General features: G+C 48.8%; 1 long non-coding RNA gene across 1 annotated transcript; it reads left to right on the top strand.

The window, feature by feature from the left end:
- Positions 1-5,658: 5,658 nt before the first annotated feature.
- Positions 5,659-13,221, top strand: LOC138521111 (uncharacterized). Its single transcript, XR_011282941.1, has 2 exons — positions 5,659-6,192; positions 11,110-13,221. It is a non-coding gene; the product is annotated as an uncharacterized lncRNA (long non-coding RNA).
- Positions 13,222-15,096: the final 1,875 nt, after the last annotated feature.

The following is a 15,096-nucleotide window of genomic DNA, read 5'->3' on the forward strand; positions in this document are numbered from 1 at the left end:
CCCAATGGCCTGTTCTCAGCAGAGCTGCGCGCGGGCCAGTGCGGCTTTCAAAGGTCAGCATGCCCGGCAGAAGAATAGTGTTCCATATTGCGCATGTATCCTCATGTCCTGCCGGGGGACTCTCCGTGCAGACCCTCCTACAGCAACCGTTTGCTTCTAATTTCAGGCTGCGCTATTGTAAGGTTGTGACTTCCGGATGAGCCCGGCGAGTATCTGTGGCCTCCTGCATTCTGGCCCGTTTCTGTCTCTTTCCCCCTAATTTGCCACCAGGGTCAGACAAAAACGTAACATTATCACAGCGACACTGAGTTCACGGAGGGTGACGTTAATGCATTTAGAAACTAGCAATATCGCGTTATTTACCTCAAGTGCTGTACTTACAGACAGCTCACCAATTACATTTTCAACTGGGCACAGCTACTCTATAGTTAAGTGAATAATTTGCAGCCACCGCAGCATAGTGGCGTGCTAATGTCAAAGCGGAGGAAGCGAACCAATTTGCTGGAGTGGATCAATACACTAGAGCGCAGCTAAAGTTTCACACCCCATGGAAGCAGGTAACAGATTCATTTTTTGGACTAGGCGACTGTAGTCCGGACTGGGCCTACTTCAATATACACAAGGACGCAAAGCCGGAGAGGATTAGGAAACACCTTCCTCTATTAACATACAATATCTAACTAACTCTTCACCCCTCAAACCTCCTCCCTCCAGCATCTCGTCACAGGGACGCCCCCAACAGGGAGGCCTCTGCCTTAAAGGACCAAGGGGCTTCAACATCACCCCAGGACAAATATTCAAACCTCTGGGTTAGCATTCTTCGACCCAGCGTAACAGCCTCCTTGTTGCTCGCTGGGGCCGGGCTTCTCTTGTACCCAGGTCATTCCCACCTGGAGGGTCAGCCGGTGTCCTCCCACCCTCGCTGACCTCCCTCGGCGGGACCCAAAGATTGTCTCGTGGTTCTCGCAGCTCTGGATCTGGTTCCAGCGGACGTGGTTCACAATCTTCTCTTTTAGCAAAGTGTTTAAATAGGGAACTGTTTCTCGTAACCTCCTTGTCTTCATTCTGAGTATTCACCATTGTTCCTTTTACGGCAATGACGTTCATGAGTTTCGGGGCGTAGCGAGGATCGGTCTTCCTGACCATGGGCTGTTGAACTAAGACTTCATCCCCAATTCGGAAGTCCCTGGGCACCGCATGGCGTCTCACGTCTGATTCTTGCTTTGCTTTTTCTTTCACCTCCGCATCTCTCTGGGCAATTTCAGCTTCTGCTTCTCCCAGAGCCGAGGAGTCTTGCACGATATGTGTGTGGAAATCGTACCGGACCATCAGTTCTGCCAGTGTCTTGTTAGTGGCCTCGTGTGGGGTGTTGCGATAGTCTCGTAAGAGTATACACAAAGCCCGAAGTGAGTTGGTGGCCTCTATGCAAGCCCTCTGTAGGGTTTTCTTTATTGACGCCATGAACGGCTCTGACATGCCATTTGCCTGCGGCCACTGCAGCATTATCTTCAGGTGTCTGAAGCCTATGTGCTTTGCCAACGTCACCGAATTTGAGGCTGTTGAACGGCGGACCGTTGTCTGACTTTATCACTCTGGGGATGCCCCATTCGCGGAGCACTTAATCCAGGATGACCGCGACTTGGGGGAAAGCCGTGGTGGCGACTCTCTTAACGATGGGAAATCATGAGTATTCATCGATAAGAAGAAGATATTCCCCAGACTCGAGGGGACCATAGAAGTCAATCACTATTCTCTCCCAGGGCCTGTCAGGGATCTGGGTCGGCTGAAGCGGTACTGCGAGGTCCACTGGTGCTGTGCACTGGTAGGCAAGGCAGTTCTTGATCCACTCGTTGATCAGTGCATCTAGAAATGGGAACCAGATGCGGCAGTGTAGTTGCCGTTTGGTGTTCTCGCGCGCACCGGTGTCCCTCATGGGCAGTCCGGACGACATCAGCCCTGAGTGTCACCAGAATGACAATGCAGCAGCCTCTCAGTAGGATTTTGTGGTCTTTTGCGGCCAAATTCAGACTGCACGCTTGCCAATCTGTCCATTTCCTCGTTGCACACCCCCGGGTGGACCAAGGTTTTGTGACGGTGATCCCTCCATCTGTTGTTGCTCGTTAGGCTGATGGCCAGGGAGATTGTCGAATCGGCGGCTGATGCAGCCGCTACTGCATCTGAAGACAAAGTCGGTGGAAGCGAGCTGGCTGCAACGTAATCAATGTATGCAACGTCACCCGCCCTCATGACTGGAAGGCCTGCCTGGTGGCGGGAAAGGTAGTCCGCGGGGTTCAGCTTGCCTCCGGGCCTGTGTACTATCTCATAGTCATACTCTTGCGGTCTGATGCCCCAAAGTTCAATCCTCCGTGGCGTCTTGGTGCGTGGGTTGCCAAATAAGGATAGCAATACCTGATATGCAATTAAAGTGAACCTCTTGCCAATGACAAAGTTGTGGAAATGTTCACAGGCCCAGACAGCAGCTAGGCTTTCCTTTTTCGACCTGCGAGTAGGCGGACTCCATCGTGGACAGGGCCCTGCTGGCGTATGCCACAATGTTTTGTGGATTGATGTCTGCTCCGCTTGTTTGTTCGAGGATGGCCCCCAACCCAACAGGGCTGGCATCCATGGTGATTTCTGTGCGCCAGGAAGGGTCAAAATAGCCAGGCGGTGGGCCTCTGTCAGGGCCTTCTTGATGGAGTCGAGCGCCTGCTGGCATGCAGGTGACCATTCAATACGGCCTCTTTTTGTAGCAGTTTCCTTAGTGATTCATTGATGGAGGTGTAATGAGGGATATACCTCGCGCTGTATCCAGCCATTCCCAGGAACAATCTAATATCAGCTGCATGCTGAGGCTCCTCCAGGTTGGAAATGGTGTTGACCTTATCCGTGTCTGGGGACATGCCGTCAGACGAGAAAATGTGTCCAAAGAATTTCAATTTGGCCTTACTGAAACGACATTTGTCGATGTTGAGTGTCAGTCCAGCGGCCTGGACCCCAGTGCAGGTGGCAAGGAGCGCGGCGTCATGAAATTCTTTGGATGCCCCAAAGACAAGGATGTCATTGCTGTAGTTTAGCTCTCCCAGAACTGGTCCGATTACCTGCCATACTGCCTCCTGGAAAATCTCCGCCGCTGACGAAATTCCAAAGTTCAATCTCCTGTAGTGGAACAATCCTTCATGGGTGGCAAATGTTGTTATGATTCTTGGGTCGGGCTACAGCTCCAACTGATGGTAACCCAATATCAGGTCGAGCTTGGAGAACATTCTGGTGTGAGTTGTACTATCATGTCCTCGATGAACGAACCCGGGTGCCTCTCCGTTTGGATGGCGATGTTTGCCATTCTCATGTCAATGCATAGGCGCAGTCTCCCGTTCTCTTTTGGCACGAAGACCAGGGGTGAGACCCATGGGGTGGGCCCGGTGGCTGGTTCAATGATGCCATCTGCGAGAAGTTGGTTGAGTTCTCTGGAGACCGCCTCTTGGAGGTGGAATCCGACATGCTCGTGTATTGTGGGACGGGTCTCACTGATGGGTCAATGTGTAGCTTGATCGGTGGCCCTTTTAGTTTTCCGAAGCCAGTGCATAAGTGGGGAAATTTCTCCATGATGTTATATTTGGTGATGAGCTCTTGGGGCCCTCCAGTAGCGACGGCCCTCACAGCGTCCTACCACTCTGAGGCGACAGCTTTTTCTTTGAACTTATAGCAACCTCAGCACCAAGTGAATGTCAATGAGCCCCAGGCATGAGGCTATGTAGTAGCTGAGGAGGCATCGCCCCTTGGTGGGGCCCCGAATGATGTGGACGGTCATGACGGTCTGTCGTCCTTTGAGGAACAGGCGTCGCTTGAAATTGCCAATGATGTGCAAGGACTTTACTGCCCCCCACTGGAAGATTCGGGACGGTGTTGTCTCTAGAGCTGGTTTGTTTGGGATCCTCAGATATTCCTGCTACCCATTATGTTTACAGTGGTGCTGGAATACACCAGCAAGTGGAAGAGACTGTTTCCCATCTTGACATGGATCTGTGGGGCTTCCTTGGCTTCCTCGCTGTCCTGGATAAGGTTGACGTATTCATCCTGTGCTGGTTGGTCGTACTATGGAGCGCCCACATTGGGCGCAAGTGCATAATAGTTCTCTTCTGCTGGGTATCCTTTAGGTGGCTCGTCATATTCGTCCACCAGGTGAGATGGCTGATCCGGATATCCATAGGCTTGTGGAAAGTCAGGGTATTGGTGTTAGTCAATGGCTCAGACATACCGCCGTTGAGGGGGTTGGAAGAACCTCTGCTGGAAATATGATGTCTGTGGCAGTCTATACGGCAACCAACCTGATGGGCATATGTGGTCTCACGGTAGGTAATGGCCGCCCTTCCCTGCCAACGGACTGGAAGTGTCCCTCTCTTCCGCAGTTGGTACACCTTTGTGACAACACTGGGCAGGACCCCGAGTGGGGGAACGCCATGCCGCATCTGTAGCACGGTCTCTGTTGCCTTGGGCCAGGTTGGCTGGGCTGACTATATGGGGTGACTCCCCTCTCACTCGGCCGAGGTCCCACCTGCTGAACTGCCACGATGAGTTTGGTAGGGTCATGCTTCAGTGTTGTCGTGCCCTCCATCGAGGTGACTTAGATTAAGGCACTATATAAATAACACATCATTATCATGATCATTGAGCGTCAACCCTCTCGAAAATTCTGGCGAGTTCGCTTACTTCCGGTATTGTGAGGGGCTTTTTTAGTAGTTGTTTCTTCAACGTGGGTGACAGGCACCCTTCGATGGCTCGCAGACGTATGGCTTTGTCCATGGAGAAAGTCTCAAACTGGCAATGGGACCCTTGTACTCTCATGCGAGTTATATATTCGTCCACTGTTTCTTGTGGTTTTTGGGTGTATTGATTGAATAAGTACCTCTGATAATCTATATTGGGTTCGATGATAGGTAGTCTGTCAAGAGCGGTAATTAGAGAGGCAAAGTCGGATTGGTCCGCTGTTGGGATGTTTTTAACAATCGTTTTCACCTCCCCCCACCAAATTGAGGAACACATCTCATAGTGGGGGCGAGTCGCCTTCTCCATATCCCCTCACAAAGTGGTAGAAGCCCTCCATCCATTCGGTACACGGAGAACGGAAGGGGAATACGCAGCTGGACAGACTTCATGGTGTGTGCAGGGGGCGGTGACGCAGGTTCACCCATGATGGTGTGGACAACTTCTTCGTGGGCTATACTGCAGTTGAAATGGTGAGCCCGCTCCCTAGGTTGTGTGTCTTCCAGTGTGAGGGGTACCCAGGGGTCTCAATTATGGTGCACCCCTTGGGGTTTCCTGGTGTAGGGCTCTCACTGGAGACTGGTGTGTGGAGGAAACCCCTGGGGGACTGCTGCGAGTGCAACTCCAAAAGTCCAGGGCTCTTACAGACACGTGGAGCGTTGTGCAGGCCTGTGGGGGAGGGGCGTGCCAAGCACTGCAGCTCAGTGTGACAAAAGTGGAGTCCCACTGACCTTGTGTCCATTGTATGCGGATGTCTGTGCAGGCCCAGCTTCCCGTGGGCCGTCGCACCGCCGGATAGGACGTCCCTTGGTAGCTGCTCTGGCGGCTGACACCACAGGTGTCTTTCCCTTCTTGTTTTTCCTCCGTTTGTTCCCTTCAGGCCCAGTTTCCTGCAGTGAAGGTACGCATACATATGTAATGTTGTGCTCACACTTGGAGTTTGTACTAATCATCATATGCGTTAAAAGAATGTACCCTTTGTTAAAAGAAGAGGCATTCTCTTTATACAGCGGCGTTTAAGACCTGCTGACCTGGCAAGAACTTGTTTTAACAGAAGAATTGTGTTTGGTCACTGTATGTCGAAGCATGTTGAGCCTGCTAAAACTATCTGCAGATTACGGGTGGGGAAGGAATGAGTAAGCACAGCCTCGTGCACAGAGATAAGGACACAGAAGGGCACGAGAGAGAGCGAATAACAGATAACAGGAAACCACAATAGCAGATGTTGAACTGTTGACCGTTGATGCAAAGTCATGACTGGGAGGAACCGCCTTGTGGTGGACATAATCTATGTGCAGCAATGTATGACAATGTAAAACAGATGGGTATAAAAGGACCACGATGTGCAGGGCAAAGGGCGGCACTTTGACGACTTGCTTTGCGAGACGTTTGAACTTGCTGCCCATTCGCGAATGCTTGTGCATTAATAAAGTAATGTTAACTTGGCTCTTTTCTGTCTGAGTTATTGCAGGGTCCCTCTTGTACTGGTTATGGACGGCGAGAAATCGCACCCACAATTTTGGTGTCAGAAGTGGGACGCGAAGGAGCGACAGTCCGTCACTGGGTGAGGAACGCCGCGGCGGAACCGGAGAAGGAATTGATCACGGGGCCCCAACAACTGAATCCGCACCTTTGATTGCAACCAACGCGTCATCCTTGTTTTTCCGGCTCCGTTGGCGGTGGAACAGCAGGCTGTCGCCCTTCGGGTCCGGAACACTCTGGCGGGACCCTTAAGATAAGTGGTATGGACGGATGCATGATGGAATAAGGAAATAATGATTCAGGGTTTGTGAAGAGGACGGTGGTAAGTCCGTCTATGAAGAAGTAATGTTGAAATGATGATATGATATGTTAGATACGCCAGGAGGATGTATTATTATTGTTAGCCAATAGGTGCATATTTGGGAAAGGTGAGTGTTTTAGGCAATTGTGGTATACCAACAAAATGGGTCAAGCGGCTTCCAGCAAGAGTGGTATAGGCAAGAGACACTATGCCCCTCTTGAAGGAACCCCTGCATTTGATATGTTGATTAAACATGGATTGAATTCAACATTGTTCTTAAAAGAATGGTCCGAATACACAAAAGATTTGATTGAGCATAAATGGCCAGACACCGGGTCCTTTGATGTGGACCGCATATCCAAAGTAGAAATAGAATTAGTAAAAAGACGGGTTAGACCCGCACAGTTTGAGGCTATACGACTATGGAGGGTAGAAGCAATGCGCAGGCGCAATGCTCAGAATAAACAAAAAGCAAAGGAGCAGAAGAGAACGGTAAATCAAAAATTACATGATCTAGAGATAAAAGAGAAGGGTGAGAGGCTAGATCAGTTGGATAGACATATGATGATTAAGAACAGTGGGGGTATGTATCCTGCCGTGCCGGTGCCTCGATATGAAGATGTGATAGGGCTAGAAGCAGAACAAACAACGACTGAATTATTGTTTCCAGGAGCTACAGCTCCACCGGCAGACAGTGAGGGTGAAAGGGTGGAATTCCCAATGAAGTATGGAGACCCAGATAGGTTGATAGACCATAGGAGAACGACTACTGTAGAAAAGGATAGAGATGGAGACTTGCAAATCCTTATGACCGGGCTGTATGGCACACCCCTCAATGACAGCCTACGGGACCAATTGGGGCGTTTGACACCTTTGGAATTTAGGACAGTGGCCACTAAACTATATACCTTTTATGAGGGTAACTGTAAATTGAGAGGACAGAGTACTGCGGATCTGCCCTCAGCATATCAGGACGCTGTCGCGTTACTACCAGTGACTGCGTCCAGTGTTCAGTTATGGGGATGTATGTCCGACATAATAGCGGAAGTCATAAGGGGCGGTGTTGAATGGGAGAAGGAAAAGAGGGCATGGGAAAGAGAGGTGAGGGAAAGAGAGGCTAAACTCAAAGATGCAGACCAGGCGGGCCAAAACGTAGCTAATCGTATGATAGCATCCATACACTCACAGTCCATGTCCACCCTGGTGAGTCTGATGGAGGGCCTTGGCTGGCCTATACAAGTAAACGTAATTAAATATCTTCTTATTAGGGTGGATGATATAGAAGAGGAAAAGGAGCCTAGATATGTGTCCCAGTGGAATAGGATTAGGACGGAATTGGATAAGAAACTGCTACCTAATATAAGAGTGGATGATTCAGGGGCGGAAGAATGGAGGATGGCTAAGGTGGAGAAACTATTAAAAGATTATAAAAAAATAAAAGAGAAAACTCTTAGTCACCAGTCCTCTGCTTCATCACCAGTGCAGGCCCTTGTGAGTGAACAAACAAATACAGAAAAGTCACTATTAATGCCAATGAGAGAGTGCCAACCCACCATAGAGGCAGCCACTGGTAACATGATGCGCACCTATGTGTATGTCCCTTTATCCCGAATTGAATTAATGCATATCACCAAGTCCATCCCCGACCCCCGTATAGACCCGGCAGGATTCTACAAAGAAGTGGGAAAGTTATTCAGACCAGGGTTATTTACCGTAGAGGATGTAGATAACATATTGTTAGCCATTGTCCCAGAAGAAATATGGACCCCCTTTCGTGCCAAAGACAATGAAACAATAAAATGGAAAGATGTAATGGATGCGAGCAAAAATAGAAAACTGCATGAGGAATATCCTGAACCCCTAAGGGGGCATGGCATGGCAGTCCTGAGGGCTCTAGAAAAGGTGTTACCCCCATTTGATGTGAATGTGGAGAAACTGTCCGCTGTGATACAGGGTGCAAGTGAGGAGGTAGCACAGTACTTTCTGCGTTATGAAGCAGCATTCAAAGCGCACAGTGGGCTAGAGATAGGGTCTGAAACGGGCCAACGGTACTTTGCCACAAACTTTGTAGAGGGGCTCCACGGGCCAATTCAGGAGAACATTAGGAGGGCAGAAAGTACATGGATGACTAGGAACCCCCGGGATCTCCTCGAAATGGCTAGGTATTACGAAAGAGGGGAAAGAGTGAAGGGACAACAAAAGGCACGACAAGAGAAGGATTTAAAAACCAAAGTGTTGATGCAACAGTTGCATCAAGGGCCCCAAGGCAGGTATAACTACAATTATAACGGCCCGTCACAGGGCTATAGTAGCAACATGATAGGGGGCCAAGGGACAGGAAGAGGTACAGTGCAAGAAGGTGCGCTATATGGGAGGAGGGATGGGCTACCCCAAGATGTATGTGCCTTCTGCAAGAGACCCGGACACTGGAAATCCCAGTGTCCCCAGAGTGGTGGGAGAGGAAGGGGCGTACGGCCCCCTTCACAGACAACATTTGCCCCAGGAAATAGGACTGGTGGGTACGGCAACCAAGACAATAGAATGTTTAAACCCCCTCAACCCAATGCCTTTGACGGGCAAGCAAGAGGGGATGTTCCCTGGCCGGCCCCGCCTCCCCCCAATCTACTGTATCAGCCACAACAAACGACACAAGTACAAGGTGTATGCCAGGGTGAAGAATGTGGAGAAGGGGTATACTATAACGTTGATTTTCAGGATAACACAAGCGATATGTCCTGAGGATGCCGGAATGAGATAGCGGGAGTGGTGCAGGTTCCTATAGACCAAAGGGGGCCTTATGCCTCTATTAGGATCGGCCCCCACCGAAACTTGAGATGTCTGGTAGACACGGGAGCTGGAAACAGGCACACCTGATTATACTAAGAGATTTTGCCTTTTTGTTGATGAACAGGAAGGTTGCGCTGTGTCAGTCTTGACACAGGAACAAGGGGGTAAACAGAGACCATGTGCATATTTTTCTAGCACTCTGGACTCAGTAGCTCGAGGCCTACCCCCATGCATGAGAGCAGTAGCTGCAGCAGCGACAGCCCTAAAACAAAGTGCAGGTATCATCCTAGGGAGTGAAGTAACAGTAAAAGTTCCACATACGGTAGATGTTCTTCTGAATAGAGTGCATACACAGCATTTGACTACAGCTAGACTCACACAGTATGAGATGATCCTGTTTGCCAGTAATGTAAAAATTGAACGGTGTAACACTTTGAATCCAGCGACACTGCTTCCTTTGCCCACCTCACCTGATGACATTAGGCATGATTGTGTGATCCAAATGGAAGAACACACTAAGGGTAGAGCAGACCTGCAAGACACCCCGCTGGTTGATAATGAGGGTATATTATTCTGTGATGGTTCCTGTTTCAAACTGCCAAATGGGGAGACAACAGCAGGGTATGCAGTAACTACAGGGGAACGGTTGATTGAGAGTGGGAAAGTGTGTGAAAAATCGGCCCAGGCAGCAGAATTAATTGCGCTAACGAGAGCATTAGTGTTAAGCAGCGGTATGAAAGTGACAATTTATACTGATTCAGCCTACGCTCATGGGGTGGTTTCCAGTTTTGGTAAACTCTGGGGAGAGCGTGGGTTTTTAACCTCCCAAGGTGATACTATTAAACATGCCCGATTGATTGCTGAATTATTGCAAGCCCTTACGCTGCCCAAAATGGTGGCCGTAGTGAAGTGCTCAGCGCATAAAAAAACACTGGATTATGTCACGCAGGGAAATTCTTTGGCTGACCAGATGGCTAAACTAGCTGCCACAAGGGACACTCGGTGGGAAGCCCGACAGCTCATAGTGGGGAGGGATGTGACTATGGAAGGGACGAAGGAGCGCGTAAAGGAAATCCAAGCAGATGCAACCATTGAAGAAAGACTATCTTGGCACAAGGATGATCAATATGAGGAGACGGTAGATGGGCTATGGGCACATACCAAAACGAACACCTGGGTACTACCTGACGCATACTTACCTGTGATAGTGAGCGTGGCTCATGGTCCAACCCACGTTAACGCAAGAACTATGGAAGAAGTTTTAAGTACTGTGTGGTACAACAAAAGATTGGGAATGTATTGTCGCCAATGGGCAAAACAATGTGAAATATGTGTTTTATATAATGTGGGGAAAGGTGTACCGGCCCCGGCGGGCCACAGTAAGTTACCCACCTGCCCTTTTGAGGTGGTGTATATGGACTTTATACAGCTGGAGCCTGTAAATAAACATTCCTACTGTTTGGTGATGACATGTGGGTTCTCAGGATGGGTGGAAGCATATCCCCTGCGGGACAATAGTGCCACCTCCACAGCACAATGCAGATTGAAACACTGGATGCCCTTGACTGAAATGGCCGGATGCATTGTCTATTGCATTATTGAGTATGCGTACTATGCCTAAGCGTACACATGGTTTATCTCCTTTCGAAATTGTTATGGGGCGCCCACCAAGTATTGGGACCCCCATATCACCTAAGAGATTGTCTGAGCAAGCATGGCCTGCATTACAACAGTACTGTATTGGGTTAACTAATAGACTGATTTCTATTAATGCACAGGTGAACGCAGTAGCTCCATCTCCTCTGATAGGAGAAGGTCACGACGTGCAGCCCGGTGACTGGGTTGTTATAAAAGCCTTCGATCGCACCAGCGGACTGCAACCCAGATGGAGGGGCCCGTTTCAGGTTCTCCTCGCAACACAAACTGCGGTAAAAGTTGATGGCAAACCGCACTGGTACCACGTGAATCACGTCAAGAAGACGCTGCCACTATTGATTCCTCCAGAAAAGGGAACCGACAAACCGCAGGTTGCAAGTGTACTGCCAGATGCCAGTGACAGGTGTGCCCATCGCCTCCGATCCCGTGACGTGTATGTGCCAAGCAACGTGTAAGGACACTGTTTTGAACTTTGATCATTAGGGAGATGAACATTTGGACTCTCTTGTTGGTTTTAGCAGAATTGTGCCTTACTGAAGACGACGGGCTTGTAGCCTGAAGGGCCTTCGGCGTTCCCCTCCTGGGACAGGCACTACGAGACGTGGGACAGATCGGATGAAGGTTTTCAGTGAGACCTACCACTATTAGAGTAATAAGGACACTGGTGCTTTAAATAGGGGATATTGCTATATCGCTAGGTTGCAACTGATATACGCTGTATACTGAGCCATATACTGAACTATGTCTACACCCGTGTATGCTGGTTTAGTCCCTGAACGGATAAGTGTATGCTCCTCAAACACAGAAGGTAAGAGGAAAATACCAGTTTGTACCACAAGAGGCAAAATTTTGTTTTCTGTATGCACGATAGTAGTACTAATAGCATTTGCCATAATATTCTGGTATCTGGAACATCCATCTAGATATGAATTAAAGAACCTGTTGCCCGAGTCAAATGAAACAGGGAGAACAGATTGGGTCAAGAGCAGGAATCGAGATGCCTATGACCAACACGACCCGGAAGACTATGCTAAAAATGAATACGTGAAGATAATAAACACAACATATGGGGTAGTGAATAAAACTGATTGCTGGATCTGCACCCACATGCCCCGACATAGCAGTGAAGGCATCCCAGTGTACGCATCGCCAGTTACTGAGGATGCCGGGTGTACATTAATTTACATGAGAATAGTGTCAGCACAGCAATACATGATACCAAATACCGCTTGTTATGTTAGAGGAGAGAACAAAACCCTTCTAAAGGAAAAGATACGCTATAAAATCAAAACTGAGGGAATCGGGCTTGCACCTGCTATGGTACAGATAGTAAGAGAACCTCCTCCCCCTATCACCATCACAAGGAGATAGCTGGTGGATGAAGCTCCTGAAAGAAATTGGATGGCAACTTCTTACGCCTATACTGGTTCTAGCGGCAATAGTTGTAGGAATTTGTCTCTGCATCCAATGTTTCCCGGTATGTGTGTCGTGCTGTGTTTCCATGTGTTCTTCCAGCATAACGCGCCTAAATCCAATGGATAAAAGCCATGTACAACAGGAATTTTTTGACATGGGAGGCCTGGAGAAGATTATGGTACATACAGTATGTGATGATGTTGCTTTCCTGCCATCTGCTTATGCTAGGACTGTTTAGATTGATGCTCAAGTGTGAGCAAAGGGTGGATTGAAGGTACGCATACATATGTAATGTTGTGCTCACACTTGGAGTTTGTACTAATCATCATATGCGTTAAAAGAATGTACCCTTTGTTAAAAGAAGAGGCATTCTCTTTATACAGCGGCGTTTAAGACCTGCTGACCTGGCAAGAACTTGTTTTAACAGAAGAATTGTGTTTGGTCACTGTATGTCGAAGCATGTTGAGCCTGCTAAAACTATCTGCAGATTACGGGTGGGGAAGGAATGAGTAAGCACAGCCTCGTGCACAGAGATAAGGACACAGAAGGGCACGAGAGAGAGCGAATAACAGATAACAGGAAACCACAATAGCAGATGTTGAACTGTTGACCGTTGATGCAAAGTCATGACTGGGAGGAACCGCCTTGTGGTGGACATAATCTATGTGCAGCAATGTATGACAATGTAAAACAGATGGGTATAAAAGGACCACGATGTGCAGGGCAAAGGGCGGCACTTTGACGACTTGCTTTGCGAGACGTTTGAACTTGCTGCCCATTCGCGAATGCTTGTGCATTAATAAAGTAATGTTAACTTGGCTCTTTTCTGTCTGAGTTATTGCAGGGTCCCTCTTGTACTGGTTATGGACGGCGAGAAATCGCACCCACAGCAGGCCGGTGTGCCACAGGGGTAAACGGTCCTTAGACAGCGGCTCCGGCGGCTGTGGCTGCGTGTGTCTTATTTGTTTTCATTTTATTTTTCACGCGCGCCTCCCGGCGTTTCTGGATGTAGGAGCTCCGGAGGCACTGAACGTATGGAAAATGGGCCGACTGCCCACCGCGGGAAAGACGTGCTCTGGCGGGATCGCCAAGTACCAATGCGCAGACTGCGACACCAAACAGCAGGAGGAGGGGCTCTGGCAGGATCGCCAAGCCGTTTGTGGAGGAGTATTTCAAAAAAGGTAGCAGGCGCTCCTCTCCAGAAAGAACATGGCATGATAACCTGTTCTGAGATGAGAGTTTGCAGCACACGCGGCCGTGGCTGCGTGTGTCTTATTTGTTTTCATTTTTTTTTCTTCAAGCGCCTCCCGGCGTTTCTGGATGCAGGAGCTCCGGAGGCGCTGAACGTATGGAAAATGGGCCGTCTGCCCACTGCGGGAAAGACGTGCTCTGGCGGGATCGCCAAGCACAGGTACGCGGACTGCAACACCAAACAGCAGGAGGAGGGGCTCTGGCAGGGTCGCCAAGCCGTTTGTGGAGGAGTGCACATTGGGAATCACTCGCTATAACGACTCCGGTCTGTCGGAGAGCACCTTCGTCGCCAGTTGTAGCCTGGAGACTGGTCCTACTTCAATATACACAAGGACACAGAGCCGGAGAGGATTAGGAAACACCTTCCTTTATTAACATACAATATCTAACTAACTCTTCACGCCTCCTACCTCCTCCCTCCAGCATCTCGTCACAGGCACGCCCCGAACAGGGAGGCCTCTGCCTTAAAGGACCAGGGGGCTACAACAGCGACACAGACGATTTGCAATTTAAAGTAAAACCATACACAAAACCCAGAGATGCAATTGCCTAGAGAATTGAGACAGTTTTTATCCAAAGCCATAATAGAGAATCTACTAAAATAGCACAGGTGCAACGTGTTTGTCTTGGAAGCAACCCAAGTTCGAATCCTGGTGCTGCACTTAGAGACTGGTCTTCAGTATGGATCGCGTTATAAAAGAGAATTTAATATTTAGACAATTTCTGCGCCTTCAGAGGAAAAATTCTGATAGAGTAAACTACGAAGAAAAATTTTAGAAAATGTCACAAAATCTGACAAAATATACCCAAGAAATGTAGAGCTCATGAAAAAGGGCATGTAACAATAAATTAGGGGTGCTAAATGGGCCCCACAGGAAAGTGGAGCATTTCTGGGCGGTTTCCTGCAGCAAGTATCACAGCAGGGTTTGAAGTCCACCGTCCAACTGCCAGGCACGAGACTCTAAAGGCGAATTTGACTACCCAATCAGCGACCCTCGGCTATTCTACAATGGGTCTGAGGGCCTTCAAAAAGGCCAACTTGCTTCATGCTTCCTTTGTGGGTCTATTTTGGCTGTTGGGTCAGGGGTGGGCAGATCGAGCTCACAAATCGATTGTTTTGGATTGCTTTTGCAGAGTTAAAGTGAGATTGAATATTTTTTTAGGAATTGATTCGTTATTTTTGGTCTTCCTTGATCACTGTTTTATCCCCTTTTGTTCTGTTTGTGAGCATTTAATAGTCTCGCTCCCGAAAATTCCCCCTTTACCCTTACTCCTTTTTTTTGTAGAAAAAGTTACTCTTGTGTTTTTCCATCTTCCTTTTGTGCCATGCAAAATTATAAAACAAGTGTACTAAAAACATTTATTTCCTGCGCTTGGCGAGAAACCTTTGTGTGTGAACCGCAGAAGTCTACTGGTGCTACGCTCAGTCGCTTTCCCAAATG

This window comes from Ambystoma mexicanum, chromosome 13, assembly GCF_040938575.1.
Source record: "Ambystoma mexicanum isolate Mex_15411 chromosome 13, UKY_AmexF1_1, whole genome shotgun sequence".
Lineage (NCBI taxonomy): Eukaryota > Metazoa > Chordata > Amphibia > Caudata > Ambystomatidae > Ambystoma > Ambystoma mexicanum.